This window comes from Copidosoma floridanum, unplaced genomic scaffold (genome assembly GCF_036245765.1).
Source record: "Copidosoma floridanum isolate Cflo_tuat_1 unplaced genomic scaffold, Cflo_Japanese_pri ptg000001l, whole genome shotgun sequence".
Lineage (NCBI taxonomy): Eukaryota > Metazoa > Arthropoda > Insecta > Hymenoptera > Encyrtidae > Copidosoma > Copidosoma floridanum.
Genome location: NW_028321878.1, coordinates 21,954,315 through 21,982,094, shown reverse-complemented (window position 1 = coordinate 21,982,094; position 27,780 = coordinate 21,954,315).

Genomic DNA, 27,780 nt, shown 5'->3' with positions numbered 1-27,780 from the left:
TCAACACCAAAAAGCCAAGAAGAGAAAAACACCATGGCGAAGAGCTCCTGTGGGTCCTCAACAATCACTGAGAAACTGACGTAGCAGCGTCTGCTATTAAGTGTGGTTGGTACTGCTATACTCACATGGTAGTGGTAGTTTAGTTGCACGTACCAGAAACTCTGGCAGCTACTACCAGAGTCTGTATAGTGGCGACAGCCAGACTCCGCAAAGTACACATTTCCAAAACATAAAAGCAGCGCTTTCTATAGGCGCGCTTACTATATATATACGGAGAGTACAGAGTATCGCATGAAAGTATATCATATACGTCGTGGCGATGCTTATACTGTCAATACCAGTATATTACAACATACTATAATATATAAGTAACTCTGTTCTTGTGCTATGCAGCGAGTATGTTTGTTTCTAATAAGATGTCCTTGTAACCTCTAAACAAGTTTAAGAGGTAAACATATTGCTAAAAACGATTCTTGTGATTTATTTTCACAATAAAGTCAAAACATTCATTGAAATTGATCTTTCTAGCTAAAAAAGTCGTACACTCAGAAAGTTTTCATTGATGCCTACGAAACATGGCGTACTCTTATACTTTGAGTAGTTATTATGTAATTAGTAATAGCAATATTAGCGGATAGCGCAATAGCAACAAATAATAGCGTATATTTTTTAATGCGTCGAATGCTAAATCAAGATTTTGATGAACATTTTAAGGCCTATTATGTTATAATTGATGATAAAACAATATTAAAAGATGTACAAGAATCAATAAATATTTAAGAGTGTACTTTAGTACAAAAAGAGATAACAAATTTTGTTTGTACTAAGTACGGATTGTAAAATTTCTTTTATTTTTGTAAATAAATACAATTATCAAAACAAGTATGTAAAAACACTTCTTTTTAAAAAATAATTGTAGTTCAAATAATTGATACTCTGCAAATATCAAGTGCTTCTCGTACTTATGAAAAAACTGTTACACTACTCGTATGAGTATATAGTAGTTGTGACAATACTCTGTAGTCAGCGCTGCTTTTATGTTTTGGCAATTTGTACTTTGCGTAGTCTGGCTGTCACCTTTATACAGACTCAGGTAGTCGCTGCCAGAGTTTTTGGTACGCGCAACTAAACTGCCACTACCATATGAGTATAGCAGTGCCAACCACACTTTATAGCAGACGCTACTACGTCAGTTTCTCAGTGTACGGTTTGTCCCGTCTTCATCGTCAGTAATAAGACCTCTGGAGAGTGATAAAAATAAAATACATTCCACGGTAAATGAAATATTGTGGGAAAACAAGCTCTTCTACAAAATCATCCAGGAAGCTAGCCAAAACCTTGCTTTAGATAAGGCAATGTGGCGGGAACTAAATTACCGATTCACACATCACGAAATGATCCCAATGTCCAGACATCGCAGAAACGATGCTTACGAGCCTCATTACCGACAAGAAGCAGCTACAGACAATCATAGGATAATGTATGCAGTTTTTCCCGTGTTTACAAACCTTGGACGGAAGAACAGCCTCGGCAACTCACCTAACTATGGCACTTATCTAGATTGGAGAAGGGGATTTCCAGTCCAGAAGTCCTGCAGATAATGTTATCACCGCTACATTAATGACAGATTACATAATATACCGAAAAAAACATCACATGCGAGAAATAACAAATTGAAAATACAGAAAAAACAAATTAAAAAGAACGTCCAATGGTATAAATATCATATTTTGTATTTATTACTATCATAGTCACATATATATCATGTCAAGTTACATATATATCTGCTCTCTGTATCTATAGTGTGAGTCATGTATGTGCATCGGGCAGCACTTGGAACTGATACTCAGGTAGCTTTGTCGGAGATATGGTGATAAACGTATTACTGGAGAATGCCGATTTTATTTCCGAAATTACGGTTGAATACCAAGCATGACGAGCTTTCAAGATAATCCTGAGAAACTTAAACAATGGTCTTCAGCATCAAAGAGTAAGAAAGTTCCCAGAACACCCCGAATGGGATCGAGCCGAAACTCGCGAATAAGAGTAAACCACGATCAACACAGCTAGTATAACATACACTGGCCTTTTAGAGCGATTTTCATTAGGTAAAAAGAGTTATATAACTTCTCAGCAATGAAAATTTTATCTCCTAGACATTAAACCCTGAAAAGATTACTGTTTATGTACAATTTATTATTTCCAAGGTAATGGAGACGACCCCACTGCAAGATGCCAGCTCGAGTGCCCTAACCCAATACATCTTCGAAACACACATAGTAATGTTTTCCTGTACTGTGAGTCCATCTCAAATAAATTTGACTTCAGCATCGTGTCCAGCGATAATCATTTTTCTTTTCCCCTGACATCCCATCTGAATCTCATCATTACTTTCTAATTGCCTCAGCAACCTTCCACTATGATAATTTACTGTAAGAATAGTGTTGAAGAACAGTACTAAAGTATTAATCGCACAAATTAGGCGCATTTCCGGAGGCTAAACAAATCTATTGCTTAAATGTTATTTTAAAACACGGTTGTCATCAGTAAGCTTAAAAAAATACTAATTCGAAAGCACTATAACATAAGTCCTATAATTAAAAAGCAAAATACTTCTTAACTATAAACATACATTGTAATATGTAATACTAATACGTAAAGATAATATCTCGTACGAATGTAACCATAACTATATTTAAATTGTGTAAGACATATATCTTGTAACAGGGTGTCCGTATTCACTTATGGCCTGGATAGCCACAAATTAATACGAGGGATACTCTGACCGGAACTGTGTTTCCGTGCTTCGTGCAAGGGAAGGCTCACGCAAAGCAAAACAAACATTTACTGATCAAAAGAACGGAAACTATATTGTCTGCACTAGTACAAAAGCATACGCGTTTGTGTGTGTGTGTGGGTTTCGCTCGATCGTGTTGACGGCAATGCCTGTACGGTCGAGGAAGGCTTTCCTGTTGGGACCGACGGCCAGCGATTATTCGACCGGGCACAGAGAGAGATTATGCGGCTATTATGGTTTTCGCGCACGCACTGCGCTTACCTGGCTTTTCGCAGCCTCTCATTTGCACCTGCTCGCCTAGCAGTTGGCCTCTCAGCAGGAATATTCGACCTGGTGTCTAGTCGGTAAGCCTTCTCGTTGACGGTACGTGGCTACAGGAGCGGGCGAGGCGATGGCGAGGTTGTCCTCTCGTGGTTTGACAAACGTAGCGGGCGAGAGGCGCACACGTCTAATGGCCAAGAGCGTCTCCCGCTAATACTCATATCAAGACGCTTGTTTCTCCTTTCTCTCTCTCTTTCGCAGGAATTATCGCGCTCCCTTCCCCTCTCGCTCTCTCTCTGGCCTTTCTTTCTCGCGCAGTCTAGATGAGTGTAAACGGCGTTTGAGTATTAACCGCCCGTTACACCCCTGCCCCAGAAGATTCGTAACCCTGCGGATCTTCTTAATGGAGTCGCTCACTAAACGGCAAAGAGAGGAAGAACAGGATGAGCGTAGGAAGAGCAGTGCAAACATTTATCATAGAATGATAGAATAACTTCTGGAGTAAGCCTCTGGACACCGAGAGGGTCCATAAAACATGTAGACTCCTACTGGAGAGCTATTCGATGTACTGTACTTACTCGAATAACCCCACTCAGCTAGAGCTCCCTGGGGACGATGTCAGTGTGATTCCCTACCAAATTTCAGAAGTGGACTGTCTTGACACATGGAATAATAAAGAGTTTTATTACGAAGGGGTTAGATTTCCGGTCACACCAGGAAAAGTCACAAAAATATTAGTGGGTGCTGACATAGGGGAGGACGGATTCTGCAAACATTCGAAAGAGTATAGCAAGGTGGTAAAGGGGTCTCTTGAATTGATCCAATCCGCGGTTGTAGAGACATCAGACCTGCTTGGGAACACTCCCCTGAGGACACTTGATGGGAAGACTCTCACGTGGTCTCCCACCACTGAGTCCTCCCAAACAGCTGATGGGACTGTCGTTCTTTCCCTTCACCCGCGGACAATAAAATGTGCCTGGAAAACACTCCATCAGGGACCTGGGGCTTACGCAACAGTCAGGGGGAAAGGGGAATTCATAACTGTCCCAGAGCTATCAAGCGGCTTCCAACTTAGATCTAAGCTGAGAGCCTGCGGGTTGGAAGTATCAGAGACTGAAGATAAAAGTGTTTTCATTGCTAACTCTACTGCAATAGATGTGGAGAGAGCAGGAAGGGCGTTTAGAGGTCAATTGTCATCCTTAGTGACATCCGGGATATTAGGGTTAACATTCCTGTTCAAAAGTGAGATGGAACGGAATGGGGCCACAATTCTCTTGAACCAGTGCATTTTGAAGGGAATGATTCGAGAGGCTGTACTTTCAACCGGGGCGAAAAATCCGACTCGGGCAGCTCAGTCATTAGTGGGAACTCATGGGTGGACACTGGTAGTAGCTGGAGCTAGTGTTTGCCTCAAGCGATGCTCAGAGCACCCGGTCCAGATCAAGCCCCAACCAGTATGTTATTCGGATGTTCCTGTTGTGAAAAACACCAGTGATAGGCTGACGTTTATGGATGCAACAACTCATGTACTCAAATCATCCAGTTTTCAAATAGACTGCTCAGACACTGCCCTACCAGTTGTGAAGATCAGAGATACATACTATCAGCTGAAACCACACTTGGAGTCTGTGTCAGGTCTCAGTCCTATTCCAAGCCACATGCTTGAAGCTGAAAGAACAGCAACGGTCCCCTCAATAGGACTATACCCGGAGGAAACAGCTTTCAAGCTGGGCCATCATACAGATCACACATCCAGGAGAGAAGAGGTTGAGAGACAGCTCCTCAAGATAGGGGATGGTTCTTTCCACCACTTGCAGGATAGCACGGGAGTTCTTGGACATGTGGTTGACATTATATCGGATTCAGCACCCGTGCACTGGCTCACACTAGAGCTCTTAGTTATCTCAGTCTTGGCACTGTTGCTGACGTGCCTGCTTTGGCTTTTTATCTTCAGGTCGGGCGTTTGGAGGACAATCCTGACTCAACCCACAATGAACCAAACACAACTTCTGGCACTTGCCCACCTGCTGTCAAAGCAAGAACTCTAAATGAGAACCAGCCCAATCAATGATATAAAGAAAAAAAAAAAAAAAAAAAAAAATGTTCTCAACTTTTGCTTGGGCCGTTCTGGCCTCTATTCGGTTTGTGCTTGCCACGAAGCTTCTTCCAACTGCATCCTGTCCTGCAGTGGAAAACCACGGAGGGAGAGGATTTTAACAATTGGGTGGAGAAATGAAAACTCATCTGTGGTACGAAATGATTAGATGTGATCATGTATAAAAGAAGAGAAGGACACAAGTGTAGCATGTAATTCAAACAGAGAAAAAAAAAAATTAAATGATAATACGGAAGAAGAAAAAGATGTTCGGCGTGAGGTGCCTGTGGTCAGAAGGACCTCTTGATCTCTGGGATTTATTGATTTTTGCGGTGCCAAGTACCATCTGGGTAACGCTCCCACATGTTGTGATCCTTTCGGCGTGGGCAGCGGTCAGTACGCTTCACTAAAAAAAAATCCACAGCTGTGACAGAAGCCAATTCGCCCTGTGCTGGTGTACTCTGGCCAAAGGGCCGTTGGGTCGCTAGCAACGGTGCTCGGGTACCGGGGCCGACGGCAGGTGTCAGTGGTCGTAGGCTTCTCTGAGTGTGCGCGGGGGCTTTCCCTCAGCTCCTCCTCCAGGCGGTGTTGGCGTGCCTTGGAGTAGGCCAGCGCATCCTCGAAGCCCTCAAAGGCCGCTCTAATGTGTCGGGCTGAAACCTCATGAGCGTTGGAGTCTTCGTGCGCTCCATACTTCAGGAGATGTCGATGCATCGCACTCAGGAACTCCATAACCTTTGCCCTAGTTTCTCCGAGAGCGCAAGCGGCACTCTCCTTTAGGCGGCTTATCTCAGCCACGCTTCTCTTCCGCGCCAAATCATGAGGCGTAGGGGCCGGTGCGTGTAGCTCCTGAGTTGCCAAGGCTGCCTCTGAGTAGGGTGTGTTATTCTCGGCAGGGGTAGCCTGTGTGGCTTGATCCTCGCTTCTAGCGTCGCCTGGTTGCTCAGTGTAGGCAGCGTCTTCGGCCGGAATGGCCTTCGTGACTTCGAAGGCGGGTATGCCAGCTTCTGAAGTGACGACTTCCATGGGGTCGATGACGAGTATACTTGCCTCTGCTGGGCTGGCGTCTAGGGCCTCAGTTGCCGACGCAATGTTTTCGGTCGGCGCGGCCGCTGTGTGAGTGGCCGGCGCACCGATCTCTGCCAGAGTTTCTTCCATGGCCTCACTAGCCAGCGTTTCGCTTTCGGCTTGGGTAGCCTCAGCGACCTCGGAGGTTGAGACCGCGCTTACTGCCGGGGCGGCCTCCACGGACTCGGTGGCTGGCGTATCATCTCTGGCCGGAGTGGCCTCCTCATTCCCGCGGGCGGGTAAGCTGTCTTCCGTAGGGGTGAACTCCATGGGCTCAGAGGCCTGGCATTCACTTGCTGCATCATCAGGTTTCTCCGTGGTTGCGGCATCCTCGGTATTGACCGTCTCCCCTGTGGTCTCATACCACTCGCCTGACTGGTCCATGACGGGAGCGTCAGCCCATGAGATGCCCAGCTCGTCCACGTAGGCGAGGGATCCCACCTCGTCAGTCCTTGCGTGTGTAGGTGGCCGGTCAGCGTCCTCTGCGTCGGATAGCGGGTAGTCCGGCCAGGATGGCCCTAGGCGGGTGAGGCAGGCCGTGAGGTCATCTGCTTCCGTTAGCCAGTCTACGACCAGCGGCTCAATGGGGACGTAACTGGAGGACACCGTCATCTCTGCGGGCTTCTCTTGTTCGTCCAAGTGCGTACCCCTCAGCCGTTCTTCTATCTCGTTCTCAGGGGCTTGGTCCATTACTGAAAGGTGGTAGTGAAAAATATATGAGGCAAATGATGAAAACAGTTATGCGAGTAATTAATGAGATGTATGAAATGACGCATGAACGGTGTAGGAATGAATAAGAATAAGAATGAAAAAGGATTGGAGCTCGCAACTAGTAAGCCGACGCAGCGGCTTTCTTCGGGCGCCCCCTCTTGCGCTTCCCTGGCGCGTCAACCCGCAGCGGTTGGTCTACCTTTTTCTCAGGTTTTGTCGACTCGATGGCCTGTACACCCGGGTTTTTAGGCGGGCGCCCGCGCCTTCGCTTGATGGGTCCCGCAGCCTCGCTGGGATTAACAAGGTTATTCGACGGCGGGGCATTGGTCTTCGGGGTTGCGAGGGGCCTTTTTCGCCGGTGACCCCGATTTCTATTTACAGACTCGTCATCGCACAGATCTCCCGCAGTTACGCTCGCTTCCGGCGGGTCGCGCTTCGACGGTTCTTCGTTCTCCAACGGCGGTAGGGATAACTCTGCAGATTTTTCGTCTTCTTCGCTCTCTGAAGTGTCTTCCCTTGTCGAGTAGGCCTTCAGTTGTTGCACATGAACAGGGCCTTCTTTCACGCCTTCAGCGTTCATTAGCTCGTATGAGTTGGAGCCGGTATTCTTAAGGATGGTGTACGGACCAACGAATTTTGGTGCCAGTTTTGCCGCAAAGTTCTTACTGGCCGAGGATAGAACTCGATTCTCCTTCCAGACTTTGTCACCGGCCTGGAATTGTACGTCACGTCGGCGCACATTATAGTATTCGGCCTGTTGCTCTTGTGCTCGCCTCGCAGCATCGTAGGCTTCTTCGTGCAGGAGTGGCAGACGAGTCATTCGATCCTTCCATTCCTCGATGGCTTGCTGACCGAGAGAGTTCATTGCCATGTGGTCCGCTTGCCGCTTCAGAGCGTTTGGAGCCAGTGGCTCGCGGCCGTGGTTGAGCATGGCCGGGCTCGAGCCTGTGGATTGGTGTTTGCTTGTATTATAGGCAAACACGAGCTCGGCAAGCTTTCTATCCCAGGTACGGTGGTCTTTTTCGATGAAAGACTTGATCATTGTTTTGAAGACCCTATTGACTCGTTCCACCGGGTTTGCCTGTGGATGGTATGCGGGCGTGTAACAGTGTGTAATATTCCGTTCCCGCAAATAGTCGTCGATTAGGCGGTTTTTAAACTCCGTCCCATTATCGGTGAGAAGCTCCAGCGGCGCACCAAATCGCCAAATAATTCTCTCTTCAAAGGCACTTAGTACAGCCTTCGCATTGGCTTTTCGCAGGGGTACACACTCAATCCACCTAGTGAACAGATCTTCAAAAATCAAAATATACTCGTATCCGTGCGGGCTGCGTGGTAAAGGACCCATGATGTCAGCCGCGACGACCTGCCACGGGCCAGGAATTACGCGCCTGCCCATCAGACCCACTGGCAGCTTTTGTTCTACTTTAAGCTGCTGGCAGACCCGACACTTCCTCACGTGCTTGGCTGTGCTTTGATAATATTTAGGCCAGTAGTAGTGTCGGGCCAGGCGCGTGAAGGTCTTCCCTTGACCAAGATGGCCTGCAAACGGCTCATCGTGGCACTCCTTCAGCACTTTATTTCTCCCCTCCTCGGGTACGATAAGCTTCCACGCGTCCGAGTCGCCCAGCGTATTGTCAATTTTGGGGTCAGGGCGGTACACATAGAGTTGTCCACCAACGATTTTCCAGCGCGGAAAATCGGTGGGCGAGCGACTGACTTTCTTTAACCAGGCATTATACCAGGCGTCTTGCGTGATATCCGTAAGAGTCATCGCTCCAATAGGGAGCTTCTTCTCTTCTTCGTTCCCAGCGCGAAAGTCGTCCGGTCGGGTTATGCATATTGCGCAGCCACCGGAGGCTACTGTGGTCCGTGATGACCTTGAAATGACTTCCTTCTACATACGGGCGGAACTTGTGTATAGCCAAGAGCACAGCGAGACATTCCTTCTCAGTCACGCTATAATTCTTTTCCACTGGCGTTAAATTGTGGCTAGCATACTCGAGCACTCGCTCCTGCTCGTTGACCTCTTGCGTGATCACGGCGCCAAGTCCAACATCACTGGCGTCTGTTTGAATAGTGAACGGCGCGTCGACGAGGGGCCTTTGTAGCGTGGGTGCCGAGGCTATAAGAGCCTTCGCATGCTTAAAAGCATTCTGTTGTACCTCGGTCCACTTAAACTTACAGTCTTTCCTTAGTAGTTGGGTCATGGGATCAATGACAGAAGCATAATCAGGCATAAACTTCCGGTACCAGGAAACCATGCCTAGAAAGCGACGTAACTGCTTTAGATTCCGGGGCGCCTGATAAGTTAGAATTGGCTTAATCTTCGTTGGATCAGGGCGAAGGCCTTCACGGTTTATAAGGATTCCAAGGTAGCAAACCTCCTCACGACAGAACTCACTCTTCTTTTTATTGATTGTGAGTCCCACGGCTTTTATCCTCTTAAGTACGTGTTCGAGCCACTTCAAATATTCCTCGAAAGTCTCGGTGACAATAATAATGTCGTCAAGATAAGCGTAGGCGAAAGGCTCTAGTTCAGGACCAATCACCTTGTCGATCAGCCACTGGAACGTGGCCGGGGCTGAAGTCAGGCCATATGGCACTCTGCAAAACTGAAATATGCCCTTTCCCGGTACGGTAAACGCGGTGATCTTGCGGGCGCACTTGGACAGTGGTATTTGGTGATACGCGCTGCTCAAATCTAGTGTAGAGATGAATCGAGCTTTGCGAAGCTTGCGCAGAATTGTCTCCATGTATGGTAAGGGGTACGCGTCCGATTCTGACACAGCATTTACTTTCCTGTAATCGACACAGAAGTGATAATCGCCACTTGCTCGTGCATCTCCTTTTGCAATTTCACTGACACCGGATAATAACGTTGTTTAATCGGCTTTTTCGTGGTCAGCCCAATATCGTGCTCGATCCACGAAGTACAGCCAAGAGGTGCTTCATCGCTTGTAAGGCTGTCGACTAGCCGGCAGACTTGCTCCTTTTCCAAGAGCGTCACGTCAGCAAGGCCGATTGAAGCCAGTTGAATTTTATTCCCTGATTCAACTGCCGCGATCTCAAGGTCAAATCTCTCGCTCTCTCGCAAAATTTGGCCTGCATATGCATCGAAGACTACCCGAAAAGCTCTCATGAAGTTCATGCCTAGGTAGCAATCGTCCTTCATGTCGGGCAGGATCGCAACTTCGATCTCCCTCGTTTGTCCTGCGAACTTTATCGGGAGGACTACATAGCCTGCACATCGGGCTACACTGATACCCGCTAGGTCAGTTCCGTGTCCGTAATGGGGGCTCAGAACCCGGCCGCATGCGCTGGCTAGTTGCAAGCCTATCTTGCCCATCACCGTTTGCTTCGCACCGCTGTCTACAAGGGCTTGAAATTTGTACCCCTATAACGTGAGTGGAAGCCAGCACCGGCCCTTCTCTTCCCAATCTCGCTCTGGGACCTCCTCCTGGTGCACTTCAGGAGGAGGGGGGCTGAGGGGCACTAGAAATGCTCGCAAACGAGGGTTGTGAATCCCAAGGAAGTGTAATTCCCTCGCTTACGCTCCCGGGTTGGCGTTTCCCGGATTGCAGGGGCAGTTCAGGAAGCGATGCTTTGTAGAGTTACAGCCGAAGCACCGTGGCTTCCCTGGCGTGCGTTCAGCTGACGCCACGCCACGCCTTTGGCGCCTTGGCTTTTTATTGTTCGTGTCCTCTTCTTTTCTTGGTTGCGTTGTCTTCCGCTGTTCTACCTCTTCGTTCCCTTGGTCGTCACCATTCCGGCTGGAGTCATTTCTTTCCTGTTTTGCCCAAAAGAGTTGTTGCAGCAATTTTTCATTGGTGCGTCTGTTGGCTTCTTGTTCTATAACCAATTTCTGTAGCAGGCTCAAGATTGTCGGGTTGTCGGCCGTTTCCTTCACATCTACGGCGCCGATTTTTGGGGATGGCTTGGGTTTCTTTGACACCGGTACTATTCTTGGACAGGCTAACTCTGGTAGCGCAAAGTACTCTGGCGCTGGAGGTTCCTGAAAGGTTTCTTTGACCTGTAGCAGCCGTTCGGCCTCCACGGCTTGAGTTTGCAGGTCCCACGAGTCGCGCACCTCATGCCGTTTAATACACAGCTGCAGTTCCGGCCTTATATCGGCAACAAGCAGATCGACTTCTGCTTCTGCATCCATCGGTGGGTCTAATCGACGCAACATCACCGTAAGTTGCGTTAGATAGCCCCGTACTGGCTCACCGTCGTATTGTCGGCGCATTAGCGTGTCCTGCTTCAGCTTGTGCTGCAAACCCTTGCCGATGTCGAACCATTTACTTGCTGCGGTCACAAATTCTGCCCAGGTTCTCCATCTCCATTTCTCGTTGCGAAACCAGAGGAGCGCATTGTCGCTTAGGAGCGCGGGCACCGCTCGAAGCATTTCGTCGTCCGAAAGGTTGACGAACTCTCGGCATTCCTGTACTTTTGTGTAAAAGCCGTCAAAGCTCTCTTTGCTTTCCCCTGTGAACTTGAGATCCCACTTACGCACTACTTGGCCCAGATCGCGAATTTGTTCTCTGTTGTTGAAGCTGCCAGCCGCTTGAGCACTACCTGTAGTTATCTCCCTCCCCCCCCCAGGCTGGACAGAAGTCCGATGCCGATGGAGTGGAGCGGCTAGAAGGCTTCTGCTTGCCTAAGTCTGCTGTTTGATGACCAAAACCCTCGCTATTAAAATAGTGCTGTGTAAAGGTGTCCTGAAACTGTACTTTATTGCTTTCGCAATTTGTGAGGCAGACTTGATTTGCACCTAATATCGACGAATTTCTAGCGGGCCTAGTGCTACTCTGCAACTCTTTGTATCTTTTCAACTCTCTTTCTTGGTACTCCCGGTTGAGATGCAAATCATCTATTTGCTTCCTCATCTGTAGAACTTCGTTGGCAAATTCCGCAGGTACAACAAACGGTTTGCCACCGCTGGTCGTGAGTTTAAAGACTTCTTCATTTTCTTCTTCTACTGAACTTACGTAGGGCGTATCTTTTAGGGGATGGCCTGGAGTTCGCACAGCTGGTGTCTTCCCTTGTTTTTTTGTTTTGTCGTAGACGTCGGCCGATTCCTCGTCGTTGTCTCTTTCAGACTCCTTGGAGTGATTCTATTCTATTAAGCAGGTGTGGTGTAGATTTTGTTGCACTGCTTTTTCGTCTAAAATTTGCAGCGGGTGGACATCTTCGCCATTCTCTCCCTCGCTTTCCTGAGGCATTTTGAGCTCTTCATCCACTGCAGTCTCAATGAATGAAGAGTGAGTGGCACAGCGTCTAGTCCTGTCTTCGACTGGATTGATTTCCCTAGTAAAATCTTGGGGAATATATTCTCCGGACAACCAGCGTGCAAGTCTGGCAGCTTTATCAATCCTCGATCCGTCCGAACGCAGTTCTAAATTCTTCATTATCTCTTCGCAGGTTGGTCGACCTACGACATCCAGGCAATAATTTTCTATGATCTCTTTGGCCTGTGGCCCGAGTTCGCTCATCTTCCTGTAAAACGGCGGCGCAACAAATATATTAAAAAAAATTGGACGTGTAGCTGAGTGTAACTCACTCTGAGAAGAGAAAAGAATCGGGGAGCTACAATTAGGGCTGACTCTACGCTCAACTGTAAGTTTAACGTAATTGAGAGCTCTTTTAAGCTTTACAGCTTGTCATAAAAAAAAAACAAAAGATTGAAGAAAAAAAAAATTTAATAGAAATTACTTCATCGAAGAAAAAATTTTTAATCTAAATTTAAGCACGACAACTGTAACTCCCTACTAGTGTAAAGTGTATGTAGTACAGGAACAGATAAATAAAACTATGTTTTTGTGTATCTGCCTACACACAGCTACTCGTCTCCGCTTTTACGCACACGGTCAACAAGGCGTTCAGCCAAGCGCGATGTTGCTTGAAGCCGAAAAGCAAGCTTGTACGCCTTGACTTGGGCTTTGTCAACAAATCAAATGTAGTATTCTAAGCATTTATCGAAAGACACACGTAATGCAAGATAACTTCTAAAGATATAATCTATAAGAAAATCAAAACAATCTATTGCTACAAAAAGCCCAAGCCGAGGAACTATACACGGGTTATGTATGTTCACAATACATGTAAGTCCTCGTTGACTGACAACAACGTGACACGCTCTCGTGCTCTTAGAGACCTATCGACTCTCTCTCTGGCCACGCGCGAGTCGAGGCACGAATTTCAACACACGCAGCCTTAAAAAATCCGAAGCGCACACACACTACACTAAAGTGCATTAAGTTGTAACTAACACGATAAAATAAAACGCTGATTTACATAAATATCATCTAAGGAGTGTAAGGCCTCTGCCGAGCATCTCATGCAAACCACAAGGTCAGGCGCCAGTTGTAACGGGGTGTCCGTATTCACTTATGGCCTGGATAGCCACAAACTAATACGAGGGATACTCTGACCGGAACTGTGTTTCCCGGGCACCCACGGAGACACACTTGCGTTACAACGCGGACAGCGAGTCCGCTTTTCCTCGTTCACGTCTGCTTGCTGAGGGGCCAGCTCAGCTCTGGCTCAGCTCAGGACGCTCGCGCGGTGGTGTTTACGAGCGAGCCCTCGGAGGTGGCAGAATAAGGCCGATGCCCAGCTTACATCTCCCTTCTGGACGCCAAAATTGCTATGGATAAAACCTGTAAGAAAAGAGTAGCTGGAAGGGCTTCGTGCAAGGGAAGGCTCACGCAAAGCAAAACAAACATTTACTGATCAAAAGAACGGAAACTATATTGTCTGCACTAGTACAAAAGCATACGCGTTTGTGTGTGTGTGTGGGTTTCGCTCGATCGAGTTGACGGCAAAGCCTGTACGGTCGAGGAAGGCTTTCCTCTTGGGGCCGACAGCCAGCGATTATTCGACCGGGCACAGAGAGAGATTATGCGGCTATTATGGTTCTCGCGCACGCACTGCGCTTACCTGGCTTTTCGCAGCCTCTCATTTGCACCTGCTCGCCTAGCAGTTGGCCTCTCAGCAGGAATATTCAACCTGGTGTCTAGTCGGTGAGCCTTCTCGTCGACGGTACGTGGCTGCAGGAGCGGGCGAGGCGATGGCGAGGTTGTCCTCTCGTGGTTTGACAAACGTAGCGGGTGAGAGACGCACACGTGTTTTCCCTACCTATACCTAATCCCTTCTGGCCTAATGGCCAAGAGCGTCTCCCGCTAATACTCATATCAAGACGCTTGTCTCTCCTTTCTCTCTCTCTTTCGCAGGAATTATCGCGCTCCCTTCCCCTCTCGCTCTCTCTCTGGCCTTTCTGACATGACTTAACAAACCCTTTACTAATATAGTCACTCAGGTTATTTTCGCGTAACTTTATGAACTTATTTAGTTCTTTTTGCTTTTACACTACGCAAATAAGGTTATGTCACTGGCTTTGAAGTTGTGTTAATTGTGGTTTCATCATTATGAATACTAGTTTAAGCTGTTATTTTCAAATTTTGTGTTACTGACCAATACCATATTTATGTATTTTACAGCTAGTGCAATTTTTGTAGTTTTTAAGTTTAGTATCCTTGTGAGTGAGCAAACTTGTATTATTTGGCATCTACTGTGCATTGGTTTCTCAAAAGTCCCAACATTACCCTTTTTTCTGGCACCAGATGGTGTTTATACAGTTGCACGAAACAAGTCTGTGAGTAGGCCCATACAAATAAACCGCGCATCTTAGAGGAAACTTTGCCAACATCTTGAGAGTGGGGTAAGAGCTGGAGGATCTTTGTCCTTTTTAACACCGCTTCCTTTCTAATATGGTAAGCATATGATGCATTTTTTTTCTAGTTGCTTACGTCTAGTAAATTTATTGTACAAAGTTACACTTATTTTATCATGAGTTGATGTAGTTCTTAAAAATATTGAACAAAACATACCCAAAGTATAATTATGAGGTATAAAAACCAAAAAATCGATACAAAAATGATCATATACTTGAGAGTCAATACTCTTCAATTGCTGTACGTTCCACTCGTAACTAATACAGTTTCTTTTAAGTCGATCAACACGGTGTGAGACAGCAGGTGCCAACTCATAACTGTTAAAGAAAACTTCGTGTTTGCTGGTATCGACATAGAAGACAACTCAATGCGTGCCGGGTCTTGTGCTCTTGTGTGCATTAGCTATAAGGGTACACGGTCTCGTCTAAAAAAACGGCAGCTAGTCTGCTGGAAGTATCTCGACTGTCGGTGTCAAAATTTGCCGGAGCACTTTTTGTATTTGTAGTGAGTTCATCTTTCCCTATTTTGGCGTACGCAGTAGATACAGTAGAGTCCCAAAGGTTAATTATTTTCTTGAGGTCTTTGACCTCTTGTGCAGCAGCAGCAAGAATAAGGGACCACAAGATAAAGAAAAAAGGTATGTAACAGCGCTTAAGTAGTGGTAGTAGTGCGTATAAGAAAAGGAGTGATAGTGGTGGTGGTGGTAGTGGTAGTGAAACCGACTGATTTCCGCGGTCAAAAAAAGCACACAGAGACGAAAAGTCAAAAGGGCAAAAGTATTTTATTCAAACACTAAAAGTTGGACAGTATTTATAACAACGTTTCACACCAAGGACACATCTGAACTCCCGCTCGTCTCCTCGTCTCTTTTTATAAAGCTAACTCGTTGTTAAGGGCAACGATACCAGTTTTTCAAACAAATTGTCATTTGTTTTTGTTTTGTTTCATATTAGCGCAACAGAAGGTATCCCTAATTCTCCTTCCCCTTTCCCCGTAAATAATCGTCCTTCCCTCGTGAGAACGCCCCTCGATCACGTCCACGAGAGGAAAGCACCTCCTAATCCCTCCTTCTCCTCACCTCGTGCTTTCGGCATCAAAGCCGCGCTTTGAGCCGATAGGCAGCCTTGAAGGTGCCTCCTTTACCAACCTTCAAGCATACGAATACCGAAATAAGCATAGCTGTACCATTCGCTATGTTGAGACGTCCCCACGAGAAAAGGAGTATAAAATGTATTGTTAACGAGGAGACAAGCGTTTTACAATAATTAAATAATTACAAAACTTTGTTGGGAACAGGTAGTAAAAGGAAGGTAATAAAAAGAAAGAAAAAGAGATTCTTTTAAGACATTGAAATCCACAACTATGTGATAATTTGAGTCCATTTCTAACACGTTGTCAAACTCCGAGGAAAGAACACAATTTTTCGTCTGTGTCAGTGGCAACTAACAGATTTGGTATATGATCGAATACAAAAAGACAATGCCTTTTTTGATAATCTTATCTGTAAATGCTATTTTCCTCATGTATGTAATGAATTCTGGAGCCCAAAAATAATGTATGATAAGCTTCAACGTATATAGATCCGCTTCCTGTAAAAGTAGGTTGTAACAGTTTGCTCGGAAGGTGTACCCCATCCATATATGATGACAAAAAATTAATAGAGTAATTTTTGTAATTCAAGAAGTTAAGTATTTGCCCCCGTTGAAAGCTTTGTTGTCAGCGAATCCTAGGATGATTTTTTGATAACTGTCCAAGAATAGCGTTTTCTCAACAGTCGCTTGTAATACCGCTGTGCATAGTAAATGACTTAGCTTTCACACGGGTGATTGGATATTTTTCAGTGCTTGCTGGGGTCTTTGAATGTGTCATCAAAACTGTGGGGCTAACTCTTACTCGTTGTACGAGAAGTGTTGCTACGGTAATACTAAATGAATAATTCTTTGTTAATGCATTCAATAAACAAAATGCATCTTTCGAACAAACCAGACGAAAGCAAACTTTCACACCATTTAATAAGTTTATCTTGATTTAATATGCCACAATGCAAATGACCAATCAAGCTCACTATCTTACCATCCTCTTTTATAAACTCTTGACATTTTGTGAGGAATGCATATTTTTCTCTGACCCAGATAGTTTATCTATCTCACCAACTACATCAGTTTCCTATAAACTCGTAGATAAGTAAGAAGTCTTTACTGCTGGTCCCTAATTTAATAGTATTCCGATGTATACTGTGTATAGGGAAGCATTACTATAAGGAATCACTACTTTTTGATTAAAATATACGTCAACTTCATTAAATATACACAGAGAAAAATATTGTGATAATTCAGTATGAAAAAAATCCTTACTATATTACCACAAAAGTTTCGTGCAAGGCCAGTATTGAATTGCGCGAAAGCAGTACGGCAGTATAGCATGCTACTATAGTAATGGTTGTGTACTCTTTTTGTACAAAAATTATAATTTAGGAGTCGTGGCACCCAGCTATTGCAGTACGGCAACTCATCATTCTAGTTTTGCTCGAGTGGCATGCTTTAACAGCATAGCTTGTGAGCAAACTTGGGTTGCTACTTAAGCTACTGCTGCTTCTGACTCCCTAACATACTCTTTCTGCTACGTTCACGTACTGTAACAGCATGTGGTCACCAGCAAATTGAACTCGTGCTGTCAGTTTGATGTTTGTATATATTATAGACAGGTATGTTAGTTAGTCGTATCTGTGAAATTTAACTTACCAGTCAGTACGAGCTGCTCATCTGAAAACCTTTACAGTCACAATAGATTTGTTCAAGCCACTTTTGGTTTGGTTCGGTTCTCTTAACAAAGTATACCTATGTATACAGAAAGTTCTGTTTGGTTCGCTATGTTATATAGGTATGCTTTTATAGGCTAATTGTTATATAGGCTAAGAGAACCGAACCGATCCAAAAGGAGCTTGAACGAATCTGTTATTTTTTTTGTTTATTTACTAAAGAGACAATATATACTATCGTTTTTTAGATTTTCTTTACTACTATGAGGTAGTTTAAAATATATTAGTTACAAGATGTAACCTTCACCTAAACGACGCCACATCCATAATTGTTTATTGATTTCCTCAGATGCAATGAATATTTGTAAACATCTGAATAAAGGATTAGAAAAGGAAACGTAGCTTTATTAAGATATTTGTATTATGAATATTTTGTCAAATTGTTATTAATCTGTTTCATACAAAACTATTGCTGTTTTAACACTTGTACTATCATAGTTGTTTTTAAGATTTAAAAATTAATCTTAAACATGAAACAATTTATTGAAAATACTTTAAGATGGACATGATAGTTATCACAGAGTTAAGTTTTTGATTTAAATTTGAATTAATCAGATATTTAAAGTTTCCGAAACTTCTGGAAATAAAATTTTCACTAAAAATATATTAATAATATTCTATAAGTATATTTAATATGAACTGATTTATTAAGGATTTTTTTTTTTCAATTTCTTACAATTTTTCAAAGCAATAGAGTAACACCTATATCATCTCCATTATTTGTGATGATTTTTAACAAATTATTTTCAAAAAAGTTAAAAAACGACAAGTATTACTTTACTTAATGAAAACAAATTTTTAAACAGTCGATCTTAGATTCACGAAAACAATTTAATTGTCGGACATTCTATTGAATTAGGTAGCCATATATTATCTTTAAGAATGTAAGAAAGAATTAAAAAAGTTTTAACTTGTATTCTTTTGAGAATGCCTCAATAATAAATCAACAATTTTGTAAAGTAATCTATTTAAAAATGTTCAATAGAGCAGTAGTCATCCATATAGTTGTACACAAGCTAGTTCAATACGCCATGCATTTGCACACCTATATATATTATACAGGACTTATGGGGCTATGTCTATAAGTCAGCACCACGATTTACATTTGCTAGTGACCACATACTGTTACAGATTCTCAACGTTGTCATACCATTTTGAGCAGTGGGTATGCATCGAAAAGCATACAAAAAGCTATTTATTACTTCCCTATTGAAAGGTGAGAAAATAGTAGATAAATTATCGAACTCACGGCCACACTTGTACGTCTGCTGTACGTATACGCAACAACACATGTGTGTGACACGTGCGGAGCATACAAGGTAAGTGTTTCAGCACTGAGATTCTCTTTAAACTGATAATTACTGGCATAGTCTTAACATAACACCAACTGTCAAGTGCAAGCTGGTTACGTTGTATGATAGGGAATAAATTTTTTGTCAATGAAATTAGTAGGTAAACCATGGCGGTTCTGGCACCCCCCCAGCTCCCCCCTGAGGTAGTGGTGGGGGAAGAGGCTCTAGCTATAGCTGTGGGTGGAGAAGAGGCAGTGTAGGAGAGGCGGTGGTGGGGGCTGATCGGACGGTAGAGGAGAGGCGGTGGTGGGGGCTGATCGGGCGGTGGGAGAAGGGGCACGGGCGGTGGGTGGTGCGGACTACTCGGATGGTAACGTCAGGGGAAGGGGGCCTCTTCCGGATGCTGTGATGTTGGATGGTATTGATAGCTCCCTTCCTTTCCGACCGCGAATCAAGCTCCGACGTCATCAGGATGGGTCCGAAAGGTGTAGGTGTAACAAGCCCAACGTATAGCGCGAGAGGAAGATGATCAAGCATGAACGTGTATCAGTGGATGTAGCGGATCGCGTATCCCGTTCAGCTGCGACCAACGTTGGCTCACTCAACGCAGTACCTTGCCAAGTAAACGGAGCTATTATTTCTTATCCATACGGATGTGTTAGCCGTGGCCGATGACTTTTCGCTTCTTATTTATAGGCGTATAATGTTCCAGTGTAATATTTTTTTCTTAGCAAGAGCGGGTGCAACGAGTCATGCTAGGATACACGTATGTGTAAGCCGTGGCCGATAACTCTTTGCTTCTTATTTAGGCGTATAATGTACCAGCATCATATTTTTTTCTCAAGAGCGGGCGTATCGAGTGATGCGTGTTGCCAGAGAACATGTATACCATTTTATAACCGAAAGCGTATCCCAACATTGCTTAGCTTACTCCTCTTCACCGCAGTACCTCGCCAACGAATAGAGTCAATTAATACGATAAAGTAATTTTAATTGGCGCAGTAATAAGGAGGCGTGAATGAAAAAATCGACATAGATTCATAAAGAACTAATTTATTGCATAAGTATTGTGTATCAGGTGTACATTGATTAAAAATATCGTTTTGTCGTTGCTGCTCTATTAAAATCCATTTTTTCAAAGCTGTAGCATTTTTCACAGCACAATGAACTGAATTAAATTGGTGATTCATGCATTCGATATCATCCATACTAATTTTTTTAAAGCTGGACCTTGCTTAATATTATAAATGTACCTATAAAAATAATTATATTATGCAAATATTTAGTAAAGCGTATAATCATACTATGAGTAATGTACCTATTAAATAGCACACGGCGCAACCATTCGATTTTTTCAAGACCTTTTACGTAAATAACATCATCTTCTTTAATAATGGCTCAAAAGATTGTAGCTAGATCCTCGTAGGGAACTTCCCCTGAGCTCCAACGAAGACCGTGGTAATTAAACTCCAACCATCGATTTTCTCATTTGTTCTTAGGTAAGAGCTGTGCCCAAGAATATGGGGGCTTAAAGACAAAAATTGACGGTGTAGCATTTTCTTGTAGAGGTATAATAGCAACCTCTTTAAAAATAAATTTATGCATGCATTAGCCGTGACTGATTATTCACCGCTTCTTACTAAGGCAAATAATGTACCAGCAGAATATCTTTTTCTTAGCAAGAGCGGGTGCATCGAGTGATACGAGGCCCACATACACGCAATAATTTTCGTACAGCGATGGGAGGAGGGGCACGGGCGGTGGGTGGTACGGACTACTCAGATGGTAACGTTAGGGGAAGGGGGCCTCTTCCGGATGCTGTGACGTCGAATGGTACTGACAGCTCCCTTCATTTCCGACCGCGAATCAAGGCCAATGACTTTTCGCTTCTTATTTATAGGCGTATAATGTTCCAGTGTAATATTTTTTTCTTAGCAAGAGCGGGTGCAACGAGTCATGCTAGGATACACGTATGTGTAAGCCGTGGCCGATAACTCTTTGCTTCTTATTTAGGCGTATAATGTACCAGCATCATATTTTTTTCTCAAGAGCGGGCGTATCGAGTGATGCGTGTTGCCAGAGAACATGTATACCATTTTATAACCGAAAGCGTATCCCAACATTGCTTAGCTTACTCCTCTTCACCGCAGTACCTCGCCAACGAATAGAGTCAATTAATACGATAAAGTAATTTTAATTGGCGCAGTAATAAGGAGGCGTGAATGAAAAAATCGACATAGATTCATAAAGAACTAATTTATTGCATAAGTATTGTGTATCAGGTGTACATTGATTAAAAATATCGTTTTGTCGTTGCTGCTCTATTAAAATCCATTTTTTCAAAGCTGTAGCATTTTTCACAGCACAATGAACTGAATTAAATTGGTGATTCATGCATTCGATATCATCCATACTAATTTTTTTAAAGCTGGACCTTGCTTAATATTATAAATGTACCTATAAAAATAATTATATTATGCAAATATTTAGTAAAGCGTATAATCATACTATGAGTAATGTACCTATTAAATAGCACACGGCGCAACCATTCGATTTTTTCAAGACCTTTTACGTAAATAACATCATCTTCTTTAATAATGGCTCAAAAGATTGTAGCTAGATCCTCGTAGGGAACTTCCCCTGAGCTCCAACGAAGACCGTGGTAATTAAACTCCAACCATCGATTTTCTCATTTGTTCTTAGGTAAGAGCTGTGCCCAAGAATATGGGGGCTTAAAGACAAAAATTGACGGTGTAGCATTTTCTTGTAGAGGTATAATAGCAACCTCTTTAAAAATAAATTTATGCATGCATTAGCCGTGACTGATTATTCACCGCTTCTTACTAAGGCAAATAATGTACCAGCAGAATATCTTTTTCTTAGCAAGAGCGGGTGCATCGAGTGATACGAGGCCCACATACACGCAATAATTTTCGTACAGCGATGGGAGGAGGGGCACGGGCGGTGGGTGGTACGGACTACTCAGATGGTAACGTTAGGGGAAGGGGGCCTCTTCCGGATGCTGTGACGTCGAATGGTACTGACAGCTCCCTTCATTTCCGACCGCGAATCAAGGCCAATGACTTTTCGCTTCTTATTTATAGGCGTATAATGTTCCAGTGTAATATTTTTTTCTTAGCAAGAGCGGGTGCAACGAGTCATGCTAGGATACACGTACCCGATTAGAAAAAGTCTACGGCCCACCGGCGACTACCATACGGGCCGTAGACGGTACGCCGGACATAATACTCCTGGCCCGTGTAACGCGTGTGATCAGGTACGTGTACGGACAGTACACGGCACCCGTCACTCATGGCTCCCGTGTACTGCCCGTACCCTGACCGTAAGCGGTCCGTACAGTATATATAGCTATGAAGGTGAGCAAAAATAAGCGGTTAAATTTATGCTAAACACTATGTCTTGCAAATAAGGCACGACCAATCTACAAGATACCAGAGCAAAAAGTGTTATTTGAATAATAGAATTCAATTTTAATATTCTTCCGTTATCATATGTTAGTGAGTATTTGTATCAATACGATAACTTTGAATTAAAACTAACAAATGCTTTTTTATCCATTTTAAAACGTTTTTTGATATTAAGTGTCTTCATAAAAATACTATAGGTAAAATTAGTCATTAAAAAAAGTGTATTTTTAGAAAATCTACAATGGATGACAGAATAAATAAACGTATAAATAGACATTTATTACACATAAGATGTGTTCGAGGGGATCACCTTTCCAGTGCAGCCTAAGCAAGTTACAAAATTTGAAAAACAGAACACAAGTACAAGTCAGTTATGACGAAGTGGACTCTGCAAGTGGAAGCAGTAGTGATAATCATAAATACGCAGATCTCTACGTGTGGCCTTGTCCCTGGCTCTCTTGGATAAGAGGATAGAGATTAAAAATCAACACTAATCAATTTTTTTTGTGATTATTTTATTAATACACATAAAATAATATCACTCCTCTCATCTAAGAGTGAAAAAAATTGGTTGACCGTCATCGCCAACTCTACTTAATTTCATAAGAATTGGTTCTCCCAACCAATTCTCTCCAACTTGCATCGCGTCCAGCTGCTGCTTCTGTGGCTGAGGTTGCTGTTGAGGCTGCGGTTGTGGAAAAAAAAAAAAAAAAAAAAATCATGAAACCTCATTTTTTTAATTAAAAATTTTAATTAAAAATTTTAATTAAAAAACAATATACCTGCCACTGCTGCTGATGCTGCTGCTGCTCCAGTTTTGGACCCTGCTGTAGAGTAAAAAAAAGATGTTCAACAAAATGGTTTTATTATAATTTAAAAAATTATTATGGATATTGCAACTGTTTATTTCACTTACAGGTATTCCGTTAACATCATCCTTATTTGAATTTTTTTTTTTTTTTTTTGGATGAAGAAAAGAGCTTGACTGGTGTCGTTGTCAAAAGTTTTAGAAACAACAATTCCATAAAAAAGTAAAAAAACCACATTAATAGCGCATAACAATTACAAGAAGATTAATTTTATCAGTCAATGTTAAGGAACAGCATACTACAAAACACTTTTCAACCATTGACTATTTTAAAACAATTTTTTGTTTAAAGTGTTCGAAAGATAGTATACATGAAATTGATTAATTCAAAAAGTATATTTTCATATTACTTAGAACTTTTACATCTAACACTTTGTAAAATTTTCAAATTTATTCTTTTGTAGTCAAGAACAATTTTTACTATTTCTATATCTATTTTCATATTAATTTTAGCATTAAAGAATCTCTGCATTGCATATCAGAGTAAAAATGTATTCTACAAAAAATTGTATTTTATTCTAATCTATAACTGCGTCTTAGATCGTTAGCGTATAAAATATACGTGCAAGAAGTTGAGTACTATACTTGAGTTACTTCAAAAATTTGTTAACGCACACATATACATCGTGTGACCAACTCAAATCACCCTTATACTAGCTTTAAAAGTGTTGTTATTCTATCAAAATAGATGATTTATAAGTTATTACACTTTCTAGGACAAAAAAATATAATGCTCTGAAAAAAATATTCAAGGCACTCCTAAGATTGGACATGACTAAAAAAGATAATTAAAAAAATTTTTAAACTGATTGTAACATAACAATGTGATGATAGTTAAAAATAATGACACTTATTTATCACTACTGCTGTTGTGATCACTATTGCTGCTTACTTCTACTGTTATAACTCTCTATCAATTAATTTTTTGTACTATAGTAAATTTAGCCATGTTTATCAATAGCAAAGATTAACTATGAATGTAATGATAGTTAAAAAATACTCACACTTATTTATCACTACCACTGTTGTGATCACTATTGCTGCTCACTTCTTCTGTTATAACACTCTAACAATTAATTTTTTAGTACTATAAAAAATTTAGCTATGTTAATAAAAAGCAAAGACGAACTGTGAAGCATGGGCACTTTCCTGAAATACTGTGCCTTGACCGGTCATGTGGGGTCTTTTATAACATCGTACTACTCCCAAACTTTTCCTCTTTGACGGCTAAAAAGTGGCGTTCCAACCTGGACACAAACATACATTGTAATCGTTCACATGTGCACGTGGTTGTTTGAGGGACTTTTATTTTTATAATTCTTATTTATGGTAAGATGAAAACCATTGTTAAACCGCTAAAAGAGGGTTAGTCATTTATGTTATTGAAAAAGAAAGCTGTTACTTGAGAGAAGGGTGGACCTAGTCCTTACCAAGTGAGTCAACGATGTATATTGTTTTTATCGTTTAAAAATATATATCACATTTTCTTTTTCCATGTTTAAAAGAATAGTGAACAAAGACAGGAAACAACTTTATTACTCTACGCTAGTATATGGTTTCATTCGTGGGATTTTTGAATGCTAGTTCGTGGCCTGTCGACAAGGTGTAATGCGAAACTTTTAGATAACTGTTACACATTATTTTGCTGTAAAAACTATCGTTTAGGAAAAAGTGTGGACTTGATCCAGAATTGATGAGTCAGTGAATTATATTATTCTCCATCATTAAACATTTAACTGTTGCAAAAAAAAGTTTTTACCAACATTACGTATTACTTAACATCTAAAAGTCATGTTGAACGTAAATGCCAGTAATTATACATAATATACTCTGATTAAAGTAAAGACAAGAATATTGTGTAAATTTAATTTAATCAGTATACAGTCTGAGTGTATATCAAACTATACGGATAGGAAATATACATTAATACAGTTATCTCACTCCCAGTAATAGTTAGAATTATACAAATTGTTTTAAAGTGGACAAGTTACTGTGTTGAAGATAAGCAAGCCAGTGTTCAAAGCTTTACCTGCGTTGCTTATTTATAAGAGCAAGCAGACGCAGAGCTATAAAAATATTTTTTCTAGAAAAAACCCATTTTTGTCGAGAAAGTCATATATGTCGTATGAAAAACATAAGTGTGTGTAGAGGAGAAAGGGATAATAGTAAATGTACAAATAAATTTTCTACCTCTACAGATCCTTTTATATTTTTGGCAGAATCTGCTGTTATAGGAATAAAAAAGAATAATTTTTAACATAGCTGTTAAGACACAAAATATGCTGATGGTTTTTCTCTTATTATTTCTACCAGCTAATTGAGGTTGGAGTATAAATAGTTCAAAAAAGTCCTAAACAAAGAAGTCAACTTGTATTTTACAATTGACTGAGAAGACATATATATAGCCCTAACACACTTATATCTACAAGTTAGGTATATAATATTCCCAATGGAGTACGTATGCTCTAATCTATACAAACATGCGTGTTTATAAAATCCTCAATCGTTGTTACAACACTTGTGGTTCGTTGAGTGAACATGCATTATATACAGTGAGACACTCCACCTACATTAACAGTAATATCCACGCAGAGTTCTATTGACCACCTGAGGTGTAAAAAATAAAAATAAAAATATCTATATTTTGTATGTAGCTCTAACGACTCAACTTCAAACCGATTATTGATGCTCATACCTCAAAGTCACATGCTTATTACCAATTTTCCTTTTTCTCAAATTTTTATCTATTCATTTGAACTGTGAATACGTATGATTAATTATCAAAACAACGTGAAATAAGTACAGTTAAGGAGATTATGGCACTAATATCTAATATAACTCCAGAAGATATTTAAGAGGGATGGAAGGAGTAGTGAAAGAGCTTCATAAACGTGCAAGACCCAATTATCTTCGCCGAAAGTTTGATGTCCGGGGTTTAGAAGAAATATGTCAAGCTGATCTTGTGGAGATGATACCTTATGCTCGTGAAATCGGTTTGGCGCACAGTCATAATTCGTCAAAGTGCTAAGAATATATTTACTGAATTATGGCATATGATAAACCCATTTATATGGTTCAAGAATCATCACTTTTGATGACCGTCAAAATTTAGCCCTTCATAACCATACTATAACATCACTGATGAATATACCAATGACTATACGTGTAGAGGAACAAGTAATTGTCAAAAGAATACATCAAGAAACTAGTAAGACCGCCAGAGGCTGTAAAAAGATTTATGATTGCACCCTTTGCGCTGTAAAGCTCATAAAATGTATAGCTTTGTAGAGTTAGAAGTAGCATCTTTAGCGCACTGTATATATCTTGACACTGTTTGTCTCGTACGCTCGAGCATTCATTTTACGCGTCATGGAAGAACGACGCACAGTTTTGTGTATGTATATGTCGTACTTGCGTCTAACGTGCTATACAGAAACAGCACCTTAAGAATCTGTTAGAATATTTTATACTCTACAAATAACTCCTTTATACGCTTGCATGTATGAGACATTACAGTGGCGTTTCAAAAAAAAAAACGACACAAATGAGCAATACGTAGTTAACAGAATAATTTATACTCCTCTAGTTTTTCTTTGCAAGTACAACTCGTATTTGGAATGACTTTAGACGTATAGGATTCCAGCTAAAGCAGACTTTTACAGCTGCCTTAGCGAAGATTACGCTTAAGTTCAGAAAGTATTGGATTTTTAACGTATGGACTCTAGGAGACTATTCTGATGTCTATAGAAACTTCTTCTTCTGTACGCATGTGTCGTATTTGCGTGTATCGTGCTATACATAAACAGCAATTCACGAATCTATTGAAATATTATATACTTTCTGCTATATAGACGTATAGGCTTTTTGCTCATGTAGACTTTGGATAATTAAATTTAATTTATTGTTATTATTATAAGACTATGTAGCCCTTGTTAGCTTTACCTACTACACGTTAAACGATTCTGGAAATAAGAAAATATTTTTAAGACAGGTTAGGAGAAAGCAAGAAACAAAAGTAGGAAAAAAACATATGGCTTTTCCACCAGTACTCGAGAGAGAGCAAGAAGAAAACAAGGGGCTAGCTTTCTCACCAACATCAACTAGTTATGTGTATCAATGTTTTTAGCTTGCTCTTATTCTTCCTATACTCTTATATGAAAAAATATATGTAAGGACGCACTAACAATCAGCTACATTTATGTAGACGAATATATGTGTATATAAGTATCCTCGTTAGTATCAGTAAGCTATGTGCACGTATTCACAATCTCCTTTTCCATCAATTTGAAACCCATATAGTAAATTATAGTTTTTTATTTTTTCTATATTTTGCATACAGTAAAACCATAAAATACAGATTTCTGAATACTCTTTACGCCGGACCCTCTAAGCAGTCTCTCAAATATAAGAACTTATTCAAATCGTTGATGTTGGTACGCGAATCTATCATCGACAAAAAAGGTGTTTTTAAAAGAAAGCCATTTATCGTGATCACTGTTAAACCGAGGGAGATTTGCAACCGGTAGCTTAAGAAAGCGTTGTTTTTCGACGATTGTTGAATGCCCGAAGGCAACACGAGGATATGCGGAAAAATTTATGCTAGTAACAAACACTGATCAACGAGGCACGAAGTATCTAACTACCGCGCACTATTAGATCCTCGTGTTGTCTTTCTCTTTTGTTTTCCCGCGCATCTCGAACTTAAG